General features: G+C 39.5%; 1 protein-coding gene across 17 annotated transcripts in view; it reads right to left on the bottom strand.

The window, feature by feature from the left end:
• Nucleotides 1–17,170, bottom strand: part of ZNF366 (zinc finger protein 366) — a 264,426-nt gene that overhangs the window by 172,181 nt on the left and 75,075 nt on the right. For 15 of the 17 annotated variants that reach the window (XM_036225246.1, XM_036225243.1, XM_036225257.1 and 12 more), the window contains exon 4: nucleotides 6,683–6,767. The exons of the other annotated variants lie outside the window; for them this stretch is intronic. The gene's annotated coding sequence lies outside the window, so the exon portion shown is untranslated. The remainder of the gene's footprint in view (nucleotides 1–6,682; nucleotides 6,768–17,170) is intronic. 17 annotated transcript variants of the gene reach the window in all.

The raw sequence follows: 17,170 nt of genomic DNA, 5'->3' as shown, positions 1-17,170 counted from the left end.
ACAGCCCCTGCCAGAGAGATAAGTCATCCTCGTCTTGTACTGAGAGCCATCCTGCTTCCCTCAGGACCACGGCCCTTTAAGGGACATGGGAACCTCCTACAGCACTCTCTTCTCTCCCAGAAGAGCGAGGAGTAGGGATACATATGGTCTCTGAAAAGGACATCTGCTGTGCATCTAGCCCTAAACAGCAAGGACAGCGCTTCCCCTGAGAGCCCAGATGGTACACAATTGGGCTCTGGTGATAGGCTGAGCCTTTTTCCACAGCTAAGGAGACGGAACAGCTGAAGGTTTAAAAAATCTCTTTCAAGACTCTCGATCCCATCTGGGGCCTCTGGAGCACAGCTGGGAGTGGCTCGTTGTTATGGCTTGGATCTAGGACTTTCTCTCCAGACTCAACTCCTCATGAGAAAAAATTCACAATAATTCCCAAATGAATGCAGGAGCTCAAGCAAGGATCCAAGCAGGGTACCATTGAGGAATTCATGAGGTAATTAGATGTGGTGACTCCAGGTTCTTTTCTATTTTCTAGTCCCTTGAGAATTATCAGCTGACATTTTGGACTGAGAAATGGTCTTTGGAACTGCATGGGATGGCCACAGGGCTCCTCTCCTCTCTTGGCTGTGCTGTTACACTGTCTTTATGGCTTTTTAAATAGCTGTCTATGAGCTTTTGGTGAAGTTTTACTCTTTCTCTTTGTAATTTTCCTCTTCCCTCTGCTGTGGCCATTAAACATAAAAAACGATCACCAATCAAACTAATTGAAAGCAGGATCTCAGAGATATTTCCACACCCATGTTCATAGTGGTGTTATTCACAATAGCCAATGGTAAAAACCATCAAGTGCTCATCAATGGATGACTGGATAAACAAAATGTGGTATATACACACAATGGAATATTATTCACCCTTAAAAAGGAAGGAAATTCTGACACAGGCTACAACATGAATGAACCTTGAGGACATTATGCGAAGTGAAATAAGGCAGACACAAAAAGATAAATACTGTATGATTTCACTTATATGAAGTACCAAGAGTAGTCAAATTCATAGAGAAGTAAAGTAGAATGGTGATTCCTGAGGGCTGGGGGAGGGGGAATGTGGAGTTGTTTAATGGGTTTAGAGTTTCAGTTTTGCATGATATGAAGAGTTCTGGAGTTTGGCCTCATAATATTATGAATGTACTTAATCCTACTGAATCGTACACTTAAAAATAGTTAGGATGGTCAATATTATGTCTTTTACCACAATTAATCTTTTTTTTTTTTAAACAATGGTGGTGGTCAATGAGGTACATGGGAAAGCAAAGACCAGAGAAAACCTGATCCACTTTCTAATTAATCCATCTGTTCGTTCTGCCCATTCGTACACTCATTCAATAAATATTTCTTGAACATCTACCATGTGCCAGGTACTGTCTGCCCCTGCAGGGATGGCTGTGCTGGGACAGCACTCTTTTTAAGATTCTGAAAAGAGAATTCTGTAGTCTTTCCAATGCTGCTTTGGCAGCAGTGTATTGAATATCTCTGCCTGGTGATTTGGGAAACATAAAGCCATTCAACTGAGCAACTTTAGCTTAAGGGCAGTGATTTATTTATCCCTTATCTCAAGTACCTCATATGTTTCCAGACATATGGTAGGTTGATAAGACTGGATGGGTAGATGGATAGATAGGTGGATAAATGGATGGATATTGCAGATAACATGAGTTAGTCTGAGTTCCCCATAAAAAGATCCTGAGATAAGGTCATTTATTTGGGAGATGATCCCAGGAAATGCTGCTAGCAGAGTAGGGAAGTGAGACAGGTAGGAGAAGGAAGCCAATAAATGGTGTCTTATCAAGCAGGTTGTCATTCTAATAAGCATCTGGTTAATTGCCAGGTCTTGAACATTAAATGTCTCCCCTGCCTCCTGCCCCATATAACTGAACAGTTATGGAATTCAGAGGTTCTCAATGAGGATGGAAAAGCACAAATATTGCACATGTTGCTGGTTGACTTCAAATAAGGGAGCATCCTTTTTTATCATCCCTTAAAACCAGGGCTTCTCAGAGATTGCCCAAGATCTTGGGTGAATACAATATATCTTTGGGCAGATCTAAATAAACTTTCTAGAAAATTTATCTCCTTTTTGATATATAAGGGAATAGTTTTGTTCAAAGTCAATCACCTATTTCAGTACAGGACAGCATACTTTTAAGACTACCTGAGTTCATATGCAACCACCACTTTTAAGCTGTATGACCTTGGGCAGATATCTTAAACTCCTTTTGCCTTGTTTTTTTTTTTTTCTTTTTTTTTTCTTTCTTTCTTTTTTTCTTTTTGTCTGAAAAATGGCAATTGTAAAGCATCTATAGGAATGTTGAGGTGATTACATGAGACTATGTTTATTAAGCATGTATCAGTGACTGGCAAAGAGTAAGTACTCAATAAATGCAAGCCATTTTTATTATTGCTTACAAGGAGTAAAAATGTGTGCTAGGTGAATTTTCAAAATTCTAGTTCCTTAACATTAAAAATACAACCATAATGAGGCTATGCATGGATAAAACAATCTGAATTTCTGATAAAGCATTCGTGAGCACTCTACTAAGAAAAAAGATGAAATCAAGCACATCATCCAATACTAACAAAGCTGAAATGAAAACTTAATTCTATGAATTTAATCTACTGATGTCAAACCTTAGAAAGACAAAAATTTAAGGATATTTCAAACTCAGCTTTCTTGTGGAGGACAAAGAAGGAAAAGACAGTTTAGTAAGCTTCTCTTGCTATACAATGGGAAAGATATATGGGTGTCTTGTGTTTTAATATTAAGTTCTTATTTGTTACATTTCTATGACCTTCTCTTCTTGACATTTAGGAGAAAAAAAACAGATCTGTTTCTGCATTATGCCCTGTATCTATTAGATGTATCAACTAGAAATTGTGTTCAGCTACTGGTAACTGAGACTTAAAATACTGGCTAAAATGAAGCAGAGATTTCTTTTTCCCTTATAAAAGAAGTAGTATTCCAGAGAGGATAGGGTAACTCCAAAATGTCATGAGGGCTCTAGACTCCTTTCAGCTCTAAGTTCCACCATCCCTAGGGTGTGACCCTTGTCCTCGCGCTTACGATATAGCTACTGGAGCTGCAGCCCTCATTTCAGTGTTCCAGGCAAAGAAAAGGAAGATGCAGGGGGAGACAAGTGGGGCCTTCTGTCTGAGTCATCCTCCTTTAAAAAGCTTTCCCTGTAAGCTCCACTCAGTGACTTCTAATTATATTTAATTGCCCCTTCCTTAGTACCTTGCCACACCCAACAATATAGGGATTCTGTTAGTAAAAAGGAAGGAAAGAATTATACTGATTAGAGACCTAACAATCTTTGCCACAGTGAGCTCTTAATAAATTGTTGTTTCTTTAAACAACAACAAAAAGACAAAAAGGAGTAGGGAAAGGAGAAGAAATGACCTGCTAACTTATCCCTTTGACCTTCTATGAGCTCCCTGCAGCCAGGAACTGTGCCTTATTCATCATTGTATCCCCAAGGCCTAGCTAAGTCAGTGCTCAATAAATAGGAATTTAATGATTGAACTAAAGGATGATATACGAATGTAAAATAATAAGACTAATTTTACAGGTTTGTGTGCAAATCCATCTCCTAAAACCAGAGACTTGGGCTTTAAAGAATTATTTTAACAAGTCAATAAGAGAGTACTATAATTATCCTTATTTTAGAGATGAGAAAATTGAGATTAAGAGAGCTTAAGTAACATGCCCAAAGTGAGACATTCTCAGGGCATGGCCTCATGTAACAGGAGGTGAAGTCACCACGCCTACTGAGGGCCTCTGTCAAAGTGAAATGACCCAGTGTTCACCAGAGAGGAGCACAGCAGCACGGCAGCCATAACACAAGCAGGGCAGCCAGGCAGAATCCTGCCCTCCTCACCCCCTCGGCCAGCACGAGTCCCCCTCATAGGCCCTGGCCAGCATGGCCAATGCTACTGCCCTGATTGGCACAAGGGAATTATCTAGATAGATTGTCTAATTTCCTTCCATTTTACCGATGAGGACACTGGATTCCCACAGAAGTTTGGCATCTTGTCCAAGGCCATGCAGCTCAAAGGATTAGAATCAGGTGTATTATCTCCCAGGCTGGTACAGATTTCAAGTTCCCATCCCCACCAACCTCCTAAGAAATCAGCGTGGTTGCCTAGAGGCAGGACTAAGATGAACTGTGAGCTGCTCAAGACACTACTTTTCACCACTCCAGACCAACACGTTCGCTTCCCAGGAGCCCATCCTAGCATTTATGGTTGGGGGTGCAGTGTCAGGTTGCAGGACACAGATTTCAGTAGCACTAGAGGGAGACGAGGCATTAATAACAAGTGGGGGAGGGGGAGAGACATCACCAAAATGGCTACCCCTCCATGCCAGTATCCTCTAGAAGCAAACACCTGAGCTCTGCCCCTTGGATGGGAGATGTGAATAGGACTAGGATGACCAACCATCCTGGTTTGCCCAGAACCATCCTGGTTTAGCAAAGAATTTCCCGCATCCTGAGAAATCACTCAGAATGCCTACAAACAAGGGCAGTTGGTCACACCAGCATACTTCTGTTGTTTCTCATGGGCCATTTGTTTAAAGACTTTCAATGGAACCTGGGAGAATGGGAAAAAAGAAAGAACCAAAGGTAGCTGGTTCACCACTTGGGATCCAACACAGCAAAGAGTCATTTATTGAGTACCAAATTGATGACAGGAGCTGCGCTAGATCCTGTCTGAACACAGGACAATCATTGCTTACTGGGCACTCAGGAAGGTGGCAGAGACAGAGTTTAGGCCAGGCAGAGGGACTCCAAGGTCTGTGCCCTCCCTTCTTAAGTGCACTGTCACTCGAGGGCAGGCAGAGGCTCCCTCTTCACTCAAGAAGCCAACAGCCTAGGAGGCAGGACAAGGCAATCACTTAAATCCCTGAAGGAATAATAGCTATGATACTTTGGCCAACATTCACTGAGCGATGACCATGGGCAGGGCCTCTGCTCAGCCTCTACAAAAAATGTATAATTTTGTTCTCATACTATGAGCATGGTACTATTATCTCTATTTTACAGAGGATCAGACTGTGGGCTGAGAGAGATCAAGTACTTTACCCAAAGTTGCACAGGTGGTGGAGCTGGGGTTCAAATGCAGAAACCTAATAGCATGCGAAGGTGGGACTATGCCTTAGAAGCTCAGGCCATTACCTATGGCTGGTAAAGAGCCACAGACTAAGTGCCTGGGACTTTTCCCCATTCTTGTCTTATTTCTTTGTGTCAAGAATGGTATAGGCCCCAGTCTGGAGACATGTGCTATGTTTAGCCAGAGCTGATGGCAGCCACCATTGTTCTGTAAGTAAATAAACCAAAGACCACCCCAAGAGCTTCACAATGCAATACAGAACGTCCTGATACAATGCTTTTTTAAAAGGATAAACACAGTGGCGCTATTTCTGGGAAGCACCTTTCCCCTGCCACACCCAGACTGCCCCCCCAATTGTTGCTGTTTGCTTCCTGCTCCAGAGAAGGGCTAAAGACATATTATCTACCTACACTCAACAGTGGTAAGGAGGAGGCCTTCTCAGGCCCTGTCCCATCACAGAGCTATGGGCTTGGGTTATTATCATTGCATGAGCAAAAGATATTATTAATATAGACATATTCCAGAAGTGACTTGTTTTAAAATCATGCAAGGAAGTGGGTGCCTAAGAGCACATGCTACTGTTATGGCTGCAGAGCCCACCTTGGTGGCAGCAAGTTCTAAGACCTCTGACCTTCTACTGGAGAACCTCGAAGGTTGGAGAGGAATGAAGAGCTTTGCATGGGAATCTCTGTTACATCACTTGTACTGAATGAGAGCATAACTGAGTCTCCTAGGCAGCAGAGTTGACTCCAAAAAGAGCCACACTATCCTACCATCAAGATGGCACTGGGTTGGGGGTGATAAGTGGGCTCTATAAAAAAATTGAATGAGCCCTGCTGTTTCTCCCATAACCAAAAGGGAAAGTGAGCTCCAAAGTAGGGGAGAGTTACCCCTGCAAAGAAATAAAGCCACCCTCCCAAGTGCTAAAGCCATGAGGACCTTAATCTAGCATGTATTGGAGCTAAAGAATCTGGTGGAAAATCAGGAATAACCTGCCTTGCCTGATCAAGCTGAGAACACAGGGGCTCATGTGTAATGATGACGATAATTAAAAACAACAATCATCATTATTTGCCCCATGCTGGGCACTAATCAAACCACTTTACATATGCATTTAATATCTCTGAAAATCCTGAGGTATTATTATCATCTCCATTTTATTAATGTGGAAAATAAGACACAGAGAGGTTAAATTACACACCCCAGATCACACAGCTAGAAAGTGACAGAGCTGGGATTTGAACACAGGCGATCCATGGAAAATTGTAGAAGCATGTCTATGGGGTACCTTCAGGAGCGACTATTACACAGCTGTAAAGTGTTGTAGGATTCTGGGTGGCCACTGTCTATTGCAGAATATGAATGCTGATTTTCCTTTCTTGCAACAAAGCTGCCTTCTGGACCCTGAGCATAGGTGCCTGTAAGCCCAAAGCACTGCTCAGTGGAGAGAATATCCTAGCTTCTAGCTGGGATCTGGAGAAAGAAAAGTGCATCATCTCTGACGTAAAAGTCTATCACTAGGTCACCTGTAAATACACGATGTCGATCTGCTTCATGAGCTGGATCAAACAACTCCCCTTTGTCTTCCCAAACCAAAGGTATTCTTCATCTCTGCAAAGGAGGTGAAAGAGCATGAGTCATCTGCCCAAGCTGAATTTGAAGAGTCCTTACTACAGACCGCAAAAGGATCATGTTCTGTTTGTTTCTCCTGTGACCCTGTGCCTTCTCACTGGCCACTGCCCAAATGAGGCCCCAGGAACAGTGTGCCCCAGAGCTGCCTGGGCATGTCTTCAGAGATCAGCTAGTTGTTTTCTAGAGTGGGGGATGGTGGGGGTGAACCTGATTTACATCCACTGCTGAGCAAGAGGTCCATTTACCTAAAGGAAGAATCCGCAAATCAGAAGCAACATTTATGATATATTCCTAAACTTAAAAACCAGGTTACCAAATAATATGTAAGTTATAATAGCATTTTGGGAGAAAAAAATAGCAACGACAATAACAGCTAGACACTGTGCTACCTCCCTCATTAACCCTCAGAGTTAACACAATGAGGTGGGTTTGGTATGAGGTAGGTATAAACACCCTGAAACTAAAAAGATTAAATAAATCACTCAAAATGGAGTCAGGAATTAAACTCACACTGACCGACCACACAACAAGTTCACATCACCATTGATAAATAATGATTGGGGGGAAAAAGGGAGTATACAAATGACCATGCTGGAGCCACTGAAAATAAGTTAAGGGACAATCCCACTGGCTATAAATGGCAAAAATAATGATAACTCAAGACTCTTTCATGAAAATGGTTAGGAAATCAAGGGTACAGCCCAATGGGAAATAAGGGATTGGCTGAAATTCTTTGATGTTAAAAGAGCATTAAAACACCATTGTATTTAGGGAAGGTTGATCAACAGCTGCAGAAAGAACTGGAGAGAATGGAAGAACAATGGCCTATGTATGCTACTGCGAATGCATTCTCACTGGAGATGTGCCAGGAAGCTCCTATCCCCCAAAAGGCACTTTCTAAATAGGATATGCTTTATTTCTACCATACGGCACAGATAAGTACCACACAACTTATCAATTGGAGTCCTTTCCTGATTCCAGCCCCGCAACAGGACAAAAGAACATATAAATGTGGTCATATTGAGAATTTTGTCTTAAAGTACTGCTGGAGAACAAAGTTAATTGTAAGGTTTAGTCAAAAACATTTCACAGAATTATTCCTTTTAATTTTACTTTCATCTATGGGAAGTCATGACCATGTTACAAATAATAAGCTCTGAAAATAGAGCATATAAGAAAAGGATTTAGTCACCAAAAATGCACAATAAAATTAACCTGACTCAAATTTTCCAAAATAATCATTTCGCTACCTAATATCTATGCACAGACAAATACATAAATAAATGTAATAGTATTACTTTGATACAGAAGCCAAAGGTTTAGAATTCTTTCCTTTTCTCTCATTTTCAGGATCCTTACTCTAACCTCATGCATCAAGGACACCGAAGGACACACAGTGGGGCTTCCATATTATAGTACTAAGCTTTTAATGGCTGGGAGGAAAGGGGCCCATATTAAATAATACACCCACTAACGGTACAAGTCGATGGTTTTTAGCATATTCAAAGAATTGTGCAACCACTGTTACAATTTTAGAACATTTTCATCACCTCAAGAAGGAATCTTTAGTAGTCACTCCCTATTCTTTTAACCTTCTATCCTTCCATCTCCGCCCCAGACCTTGGCAAATTGAAACATTTTTAATTTGGGAAGAGAAGTTATGAGAGATAAATGTAGGAGCTTAATGACTATAGCACTTTCTCTTTACAAACTTAATTGTGGGTGTCAATGGACCAGGCCCAGGGATAACTATTTTCCTGCTGAGAATCTGCCACCTCCCTGAGGTCTGGCTTGGCCCTCAGCAGCCTCTATGCAAAGCTGGTGTTCAAGAAGATTAGAACCAAGACAGAGAACAGCAGTACAGCGAGATGGAAAAGGCCCCTGACTTCAAAAATCCAGAACAACCTGTTTTTCCAGGTGTCATTTTCAAATTAGATGACAAGAATATTCTATTGGATAAAGAAGTTGTTACCCAGACAAGTTTCCTGGGGCACTTTGCTTACCTTGGGATAAGCAATTGGAACTCTCTTCATTTATTTCCATCACTAAATTTCTCTTTTAAACTTTAGTCAGGATCGGAATCACCTGTGGTGCTGATTAAAAAATCCATCTTCCTCAGTTACAACCCAAAGTGGAAACTGTATTTTTAACAAGTAGCCCAGATGATTCTTATGTAGGCCATTCCTGAACCTATTTTGGCAATAATGGAGATTATCCAAGGACTGAAGATTATCCAAGGACTCTGAGTTACATTTAGCTCTACCCCTTAGTGTGGTTTTCTCATGGCCATGGTGTCACCCAAGACTGGGAAGAGGGGGTGAAGGGTGAGGAAGCTACAGTCTGAGGAAGAAAAAAAATGCCAGTATAAGTGAGATGGGAAGAAAGAGCCTGGCAAATAACATTCTGGAGGCCTCTTGTAGATGCTCAGACAGTTAAGAAAGAAGGCGGGGAAAACTTGCCATATCTATCACCTGTATTATTATTTAACTAATATGTCTTTGTTTGTACCAATGCATTTAATACTGCTACTTTCTGTAGACATGTCCTGAGAAATAATATCTGGGTTAGATAGTTGTTTTTTTTTTCAAAAGCACATTACAAAAAAAATATTTAGTTATTGACATTTTAAAATACATCTATGTACTACTAAAGTCTTTACAGAATTACCAGCAATCAAAGCACCATCCTTAGGAAAACATCCCTTTGCTCTGTGAGTTTCTGGAGGGCAGGGATTATGTTCCTTCCCTTGGCAATTCGTTGTAATGCCCACCTTTCCTCTAGGACAGAGAAAGTTTTTAAAGAAAAATCTGTTTTCAGTGTCAAGATTAACTTCTTGTCCACCTCTAAATAGGGCATAGTTCATCTGAGGTTGAGGGTCATGAACAGTTTGATCTCCAGATACGCAAATACGTGATCGCCACTGTAAAATGCAAATATGCTGGAAATTAAAAGTTAATGCAGTCTCTCCAGAGGGTATCAGAATTACTCTTAGTACTCTACTCTTTATTTCTTAACTTTAAATGTTCAGCCTTTCAGAAAGGGCTTTAGAGTTAACGAAATGTATATAACATCCCAAAGTACATAAATTTAAAAAATTTAGAGGAAGGTTTTTTTAAATGGAAAAAAAGCACAAATATAATTTTTTACAGGTGTAAGTTCTGTTAAACACATACAAAAGAATGTGTTCAGATGAATTTCAAATATGTCTTTATCAGTGTTATTTCTCCTCCCCCAACATTCCTTAATAAAGGAGGCTTTAACGAAGCTGCCTGTATATACAATAGCAAATTCATATCCCAGTCTTCCAGGAACAAAATGCAATCATAGTTTGCAAATGCAAATTTAGGAAAGACACTAGACTCAGTAAATAAAGATTTATGAGATTATCTCATTAATATTTCTTAGAAATCAGGTATTCCATAAAAGGGATGAAATGAAATCCTCTATAGCATTTTGAGCATCCTACTCATAATGAAGTATGTAAATGTTGCAAATCAGGGAGTATATAATTATGTTTTACATACTAACAGGAAAGTTCAGTCCTATTTATTATACATTTGGTTCAATTGTTGTGTGAGTGCTATATTTATGCCATTCATCATTTTGCAGGACATAGAATGGAAGCATAAATTGATGTTTCTTTTTCTGGTTTAACATTTTCATACTATGAAATGAGTAAACATCTTCTGGGAAGATACATATGCTCTAGGCAGTAAAGAGATCTTATATTTTCATCAAAGCACTACACCCTTTTGTTTGTGTAGCCAAAAGAAAAAAAAAAGTATCTCTACATCTCTACATACTAAAACACATTGGAGTACAAAACCCTGAGGAACATGTTTTTTTTTTTTTCTTTTAAAGAATTGTATTATGTCTTGCAATACATATGTGTGGATGAGCATGGCTTCAGAAAACAAAATACCCCTGCAGGACCAAACTAGACCAATTGCTTGGAGAATAATACAAATGCATATAAGATTCAACTTTTTATACTTTTCTTAGTAGAATAATCATTATGATTCCAAGGACATTGGTGATTTCTTTGAAATATGCTTATTCTCGATCCTTCAGGGTATATGTGCCTAAATGAATAAATTTTTCATGTCCAGGGCTTTATTTGCCATTTCATATCTTTCAGGACAATCCTGATTAGCATATAGACTTCATCAGATTGTAACAAACAGCTAACTCAATTCGAATGGGTAACTCCGAGGAATCAGAATTGAAAGTAAGATCCTTATTTATATAATTACTTGTGTCACAAAGTAGCTAAGAAATACACTGGTCTGTCTCTTCTCAGCAATAGACTTGATGAGAAAGTCTGAATGGCAATAGTCCCACTTCTTCTGAAGATGGTAAGGACTTCCCTTTCTCTAGGGCAGAGTACAGAGCCTTTGGATTTAGTCTACCATGTGTTAAATTCTATATCTCAAAAGATGTAGAAGCAGGTCACCTGAGAGAGGAGGGATTAAGCAGTAAGTGAAGAAGGAGAGAGAGGCAGTCAGTCTGGGAGGGGCAGGATGGATGCCTCTTCCACGCGGCATTTCCAAGATGGCGAAATCTCCAATGGAGACCCTCTGCAGAGCCACATACTGAACACCATGCACCATGGTCTTCTGGGCCTCAATCAGGACACTATTGGCCAAGTGTTTGGAAAAGATATCCAGGCCAGCCTGGCCAAATCACAATTGTCAGAGACTTTTTTGGTGACTGTTAGGAGCCTTACAACATCAGAGGCTGTCAACAGGATCTTCCGCAAAGTAGGGAAGGTAGGTCCACTAGCTTAGATTATCAAGCTTGGGTTTTTTATATCTTATTCATGCCAGGGTTATGGGTCTCATCATATCATTTCTAACCAACAAGATATCTTAAGTACAACTAATATTTCTCATTAAAAATTTATTCTAATATTTCCTGTTACTTAACCAACTTTGAGATGTTGATTCAGATTAACTTGCTCACACTCATCGAATTTAAATATTTCCAAATAACTGCCCATAAATCCAGTAAAACATTGTGGCTTCAAGAGAGTGGGTGCCGAGAGCAGCAGCAACATCCACCTTTAGGTGACCACTGCAGGCGTGGATTGGAATCATTACATAACCAGTCATTGGGCTAAAGACTAGAGGCCTTTCCCCAAGTTTACTAGATTTCCTAAATCTCTGAATTTGCAAGTCTTGGGTAAGGAATACAGGCTACCCAAAAATTACATTTGTATTCCTTGACCCAAATAATTATATGTCTAAGCTAAAATTAATTTTTTTAAGTGATGTGACATTTCTTGTACACAAGTGTTGTGACCCAAATGCATATCTGTTATATTGGTGTACTGTCTATCTCCCTCACTACATTGTAAGCTTATTAAAGGCTAGGGCTATACCTATTTTGTTTACATAGCACACTGTATATGCTTGATAGATACTTGTGGAAAGAAGGGAATAGGAAGTAGATGAAGGGAAAGCATGAGGAGAAGAATAGGAGGAAGTGAGAGTGTTAAAACAGCAATGCCAAAACGACCCCTCTCCCTCTGGTGTGCTTCGCTGTCCACTCTGAGGATTCCAACCCCAGAGCTCCATACAGTCTTTCTCCAATATATCACAGGCTCAGTGACATCTCCAAGACCGGGCAAGGTACCAGGATAGAGTAACTACACTAGAGTCATGTCTTCTCAAGCTAAAATAAACTTCTGTTTTTAAAAATACTCAGAAGGACAAATAGTGTGCTAAATTATAAATCAAGGGCTGACAGCCACGGATGCTAGGCTCAGGAAGGAATCTGTGCTCTGTATCAAATGTCCAGCCTGGCAGGCAGCTGCAAGATCTCCTAGAGCAATACCATCCCTTATAGATGAGAAAAACTAAAGTGCAGGGAGGTTAATAAGTCTCAATTGGCACAGCCAGGATGACAACTGATGACTTTTGACACATAATCTCAACGCATTGAAATAGTCTATACTCTTCTCACTATATGAAGTCCTTGTTGTGGATTTCTACAGAAAAAAAGAAGAAGAAGAAGAAAAAGAAAACATCAGACAAAAGAGATTTTAGGCTTCTAGAGTAACAAATATAATGGAACATAAAAAGTTACTGAAGGTCATCTGGCAGAGTGGTGGTCCTAAAGCCACCTGCTATGTAACATCTAATGCTCAATAAAATATAAATAAATCATAGATAGGTGATTGAAAGATATGCAGATGATAGATAGATAGATAGATAGATAGATAGATAAACTGACTGATACTTTTAATTAAATGTCTGAGGCTACAAGGTGAGAGCATTCTGTCAATGCCCAGAACATGAGTCTAGGAAGCAATTATGATTTTTATATAGAAAAAAATGACACATTTTAAAAATCAATAGAAGAGTTTCACAGGAAGTTATGTAAAGATCGACATATAAAAATAATTATATTTCTATTAATAAGCACTTAAAATGTAGGTTTTTAAGTTATTCATTGTACTATTAATTCTATATATTTTAAATTTTTGAAAATAAAGAAGAAATATTATACAAATAATCAAAAGAAAACAGATATAACATTTACAGTGGCCACAAAAATAGATAGATAGATAGATGATAGATAAAATACCTAGGAATAAATCTAACAAAAGTAGAAAATACCCTTAATAAAAGACATCACAAAACTTTACCTTAAAAGTCATTAAGGAATACCAAAATAAAACAAAAATCCATGTTGGTGGATATGGAGACTCAATATCATAAAGATGTCAGTTATCCTCCAATTGATCTAATTTAGTTACTGACCAGAATCACCTGTTCCAATAACCCAAGCCCTAGAAACAACAAAGTAATGAAGACCTGCTCCTTGCGCAGAAGACAAGGACCACATCTATGACCCTCCCTGTCCTATAGGGAAATTTCATCACTTGTCTCTGTGTGCTACCATTGTGTATGCTTCTATTATGGTGGTAGTAGCCATTCTTTCTAACCTAAAGGCCCAGGCATAATGTTTAGTTCAGGGTTTCTCAACCCTGGCATGACTGACATTTTGAGCCTAATAATTTTTTGCTCTAGGGGGCTATTCTCCACACAGTAGGATATTTAGCAGCATCCCTGACCTCTACTTACTAGATTCTAGTAGTATCCACACACACACACACACACACACACACACACACACACGCATATGCACACACACACCCCCCCAGGTGTGACCACCATAAATGTCTACAGACATTGCCAAATATTTCCTGCAGAACAAAATTACCCCCTATAAGATTAGCATACAATGTGACAACAGAAAACATTTCCTGTAGACTTTTTTCCTCATGCACCTATTTTTCCACTGGAGTTTCATTAATCACCAAATGAGACATCCCATATGCAAAGAATTAGGAATCAACAACATGGGAAGTCAGAATACAAAAGAGGAATGCCTTTAAAACTGTAAGGGAAAATGATCTCCAACTGTGGCTAGAATGATAGTGCTTATTATATTCTTTTTTCTCCTCTTCTTCCTGACCACATGAGTAGACTATATTTCTCAGCCACCTTTTATTTAGGCAGTCCATATAACTGAGCTTTGACGAATGGACTGTGGGTGAAAGTGAAAGCTACTTCCAGCCAGACCTCTAAAGCCTTTCACAAGATCCTTCATGTTCTTTTCTCTTGTCATGTGGAGGGATGCACAAGACCCAGAGGAGGATGCCAAGACCCTAGTGGAGTCTCCAGATGGAAGGAGCCTGGGTCCCTAATCATGTAGAAAACTTTTCACCAAATAACTGCACTTAACAATGAATCAAGTAAAACTTTTTTTGTTAAACCACTGAGATTTGAAGGTTGTCTGGTACAACAGTTAGTACCTTAGAACTCTGTAACCATATAAACCATCAATTACATGGGCAAATGGGGCAGGCAAATAGGGCAAGATTTCAAAAATTTACCTCTTTTTTATCTTTTCCTGAAAAAGCAAGTAGAGAATGCATTCCATAAAAATAAGAGGATAAAACAAAGAAATAAATTGTAGAATCTAGGCATCTAATACAAGAATCAGATGAAGGAAATCCTCAGGATAGTAGTGAAAAATCTCAGGAGGATGGCTAGGCAGCAGACTCAGAGAGCAACCAAAAAAAAGATCAGAGAAGGACAGTGACTTCAGAAGGCATCTTCAAGGAAAAAAATGCCAATTAAAAGATTATCTGAAGTCTTTAGTTATACTGAAAGGTTTTGTACAGCTCTGCTGGAGAGTCTGGATTTATATTAATGATAAAAACAAAAAATTGAGGCAATCAAATCCAAGGAAAACAAAAAGCTAAACAATAAAGGAAATGTAATCATAATACATTTTGAGATTTAGTTGTCATGGTATTTATGTAGTAGTAACATCATTTACCATAAATTCTGACTTACTCTCAAATTATTACATGTCTATATTGGGAGAATGGAGGAGGGAAAGTATCAGAGGGCCAAGGGGAGTGAGGCACTAGGAGGTGGGAATACATAACACAGGTAAATTCTTATCATCCATAATCAGAAGTCCATTCATTGATAACATCTAAAACTGAAAAATCAAGAAATAGCAGTATAAGCATCTTATTTAGAAACAATGAGGCATATTGTTTCCTCCTGATAAAATAAATATGGACTGAATTGTGTCCCCTCCAAATCCATATTTTGAAAGCCTAACCCACAATGTGACTGTATTTGGAGATAGAGACTTTGAGCTTGTAATCAAGGTTAAATGAGGTCATAAAGTTGGGGCCCTAATCTGACAGAACTTGTGTCCTTATAAGAGGAAGAGAGACCGGACCAGACCCAAACAGAGGAGGGGCCATGTGAGGACACAGCAAGAGGGTGGCCATCTGCGAGCTAGGAAGAAAGGTCTCACCATACCCAACCCCTGCTGCTGCCACATTGATCTTGACCTTCAAAGCCTCCAGAACTGTGAGAAAATTCCATTGTTAAAGTTTTCCATTGTGTGGTTTTTGTGTATGTATTTGAGCAAGTTCCTAATTGCTTAGCGTTTCTCCATTTTATATCTTCTCTATCTATAGAGAATGATACTATCTACCTCACAGGACTGCTATGAAGATTAATTCAGATAATGAGGCTGTTATAATTAAGGGCTATTATTAGTGCTGGCAGCAGAGTGAGTACTCTAGATTTAAAGAGTCAAAGGATTTCAGACCTGGTTCCAGCCTGCCTCAGCTGTGTGACCTTGGGCAAGTCATTTTACCTCTCTTGGTTTCAGGTTCTTCACCTTTAAAATGAAGATGCTGACTAGCTGATCTCTGAGGATTTTTGTGGCTCAAACTTCACAGGAGGAAAATCTGCGTCATATCAGTAATAGGAGATATTGTGGCTTTAAGCAGTATGAAAAAGAGAACACAGTATACTGCATACTGATGCCCTGCTCCTCTGGAAGTAAGCAGTCATTCCCAGCCCTCCCATGTAAGAGGAGACATTCACATTAAACAATGCCATTCCCCATGTGATGGTGGCGGTAGTTTTCATAACCACTGGTTATAAACATACATCATGACAAAAAGCTACTAAGCCTTTGGCGTTGCTCTTCAATTAATTTTTATTTTAATTAAGCCCAATAGCAACCTCATTTACTTGAAAAATTGTAACACTTAGATGGAGGACACTTCATTTATCTCACCCACAGGCCATGCTTGGTGCCTCCAATTCTCTTGTAGACCCCTCTAGACCACTCCAAGCCCCCACGGTTTAAAAACTACTCAGAGGGCAACTGGGAACCACTAACAAAGAAAATCAGCTTCTCAAGGCTTCCAGGCTCCAGTTTGAAACTGAGCCAAAAGCGGCAGTGTGCTTGTAGCCTCTGGGAAGACTGCACCTGGCCAGAGTGTCAAGCAGCATTTAGACACCTATGCAGCCCCTGGGCATCCACGGGGACTGCCTGTGAGGTGAGTAACCTCCCCTGGAACTGAAAGGCATTCCCCTGAGTACTGCCAGAGCATGAAAAGGGGATAGACTGGATGGTTTCCTCTTGGATAACCTTCATCATCAAAGAAAGATATTACCCTTGATTAATGAAAGGCTTATCCCTTAAACTGAAATCACTGTTCATTATGATCGCTGAATATGCAAAGCAAAAGCAAAAATATAACAGATTTTGTTACAGAAAACACTGGAACCTGTCTTGAAAGATGTAGTTTCTGGTCACTATCCCTTAGTTTCAGTTTCCTCATAATAAAAAAAAATGAAAGTGAAAATAATGCCAAATTCAATGAGTTACTAAGACAGTTAAAAGCTCCTGATGAACTCCAAAGCTATGGAAATGCTCATTATTCTTATTAATAGTATAGTGAAATTTTTCAAGTTAAAAAAACAGTTCTTTTTCTATCTCTATAACAATCTGGCAACCCAGATAGAAAAACTTTTAACAGCACATAAAGA

This window comes from Rousettus aegyptiacus, unplaced genomic scaffold (assembly GCF_014176215.1).
Source record: "Rousettus aegyptiacus isolate mRouAeg1 unplaced genomic scaffold, mRouAeg1.p scaffold_m13_p_8, whole genome shotgun sequence".
Classification (NCBI taxonomy): domain Eukaryota; kingdom Metazoa; phylum Chordata; class Mammalia; order Chiroptera; family Pteropodidae; genus Rousettus; species Rousettus aegyptiacus.
The sequence above is the reverse complement of the archived record's forward strand: the minus strand, read 5'-3'. Positions and strand labels throughout refer to the sequence as shown.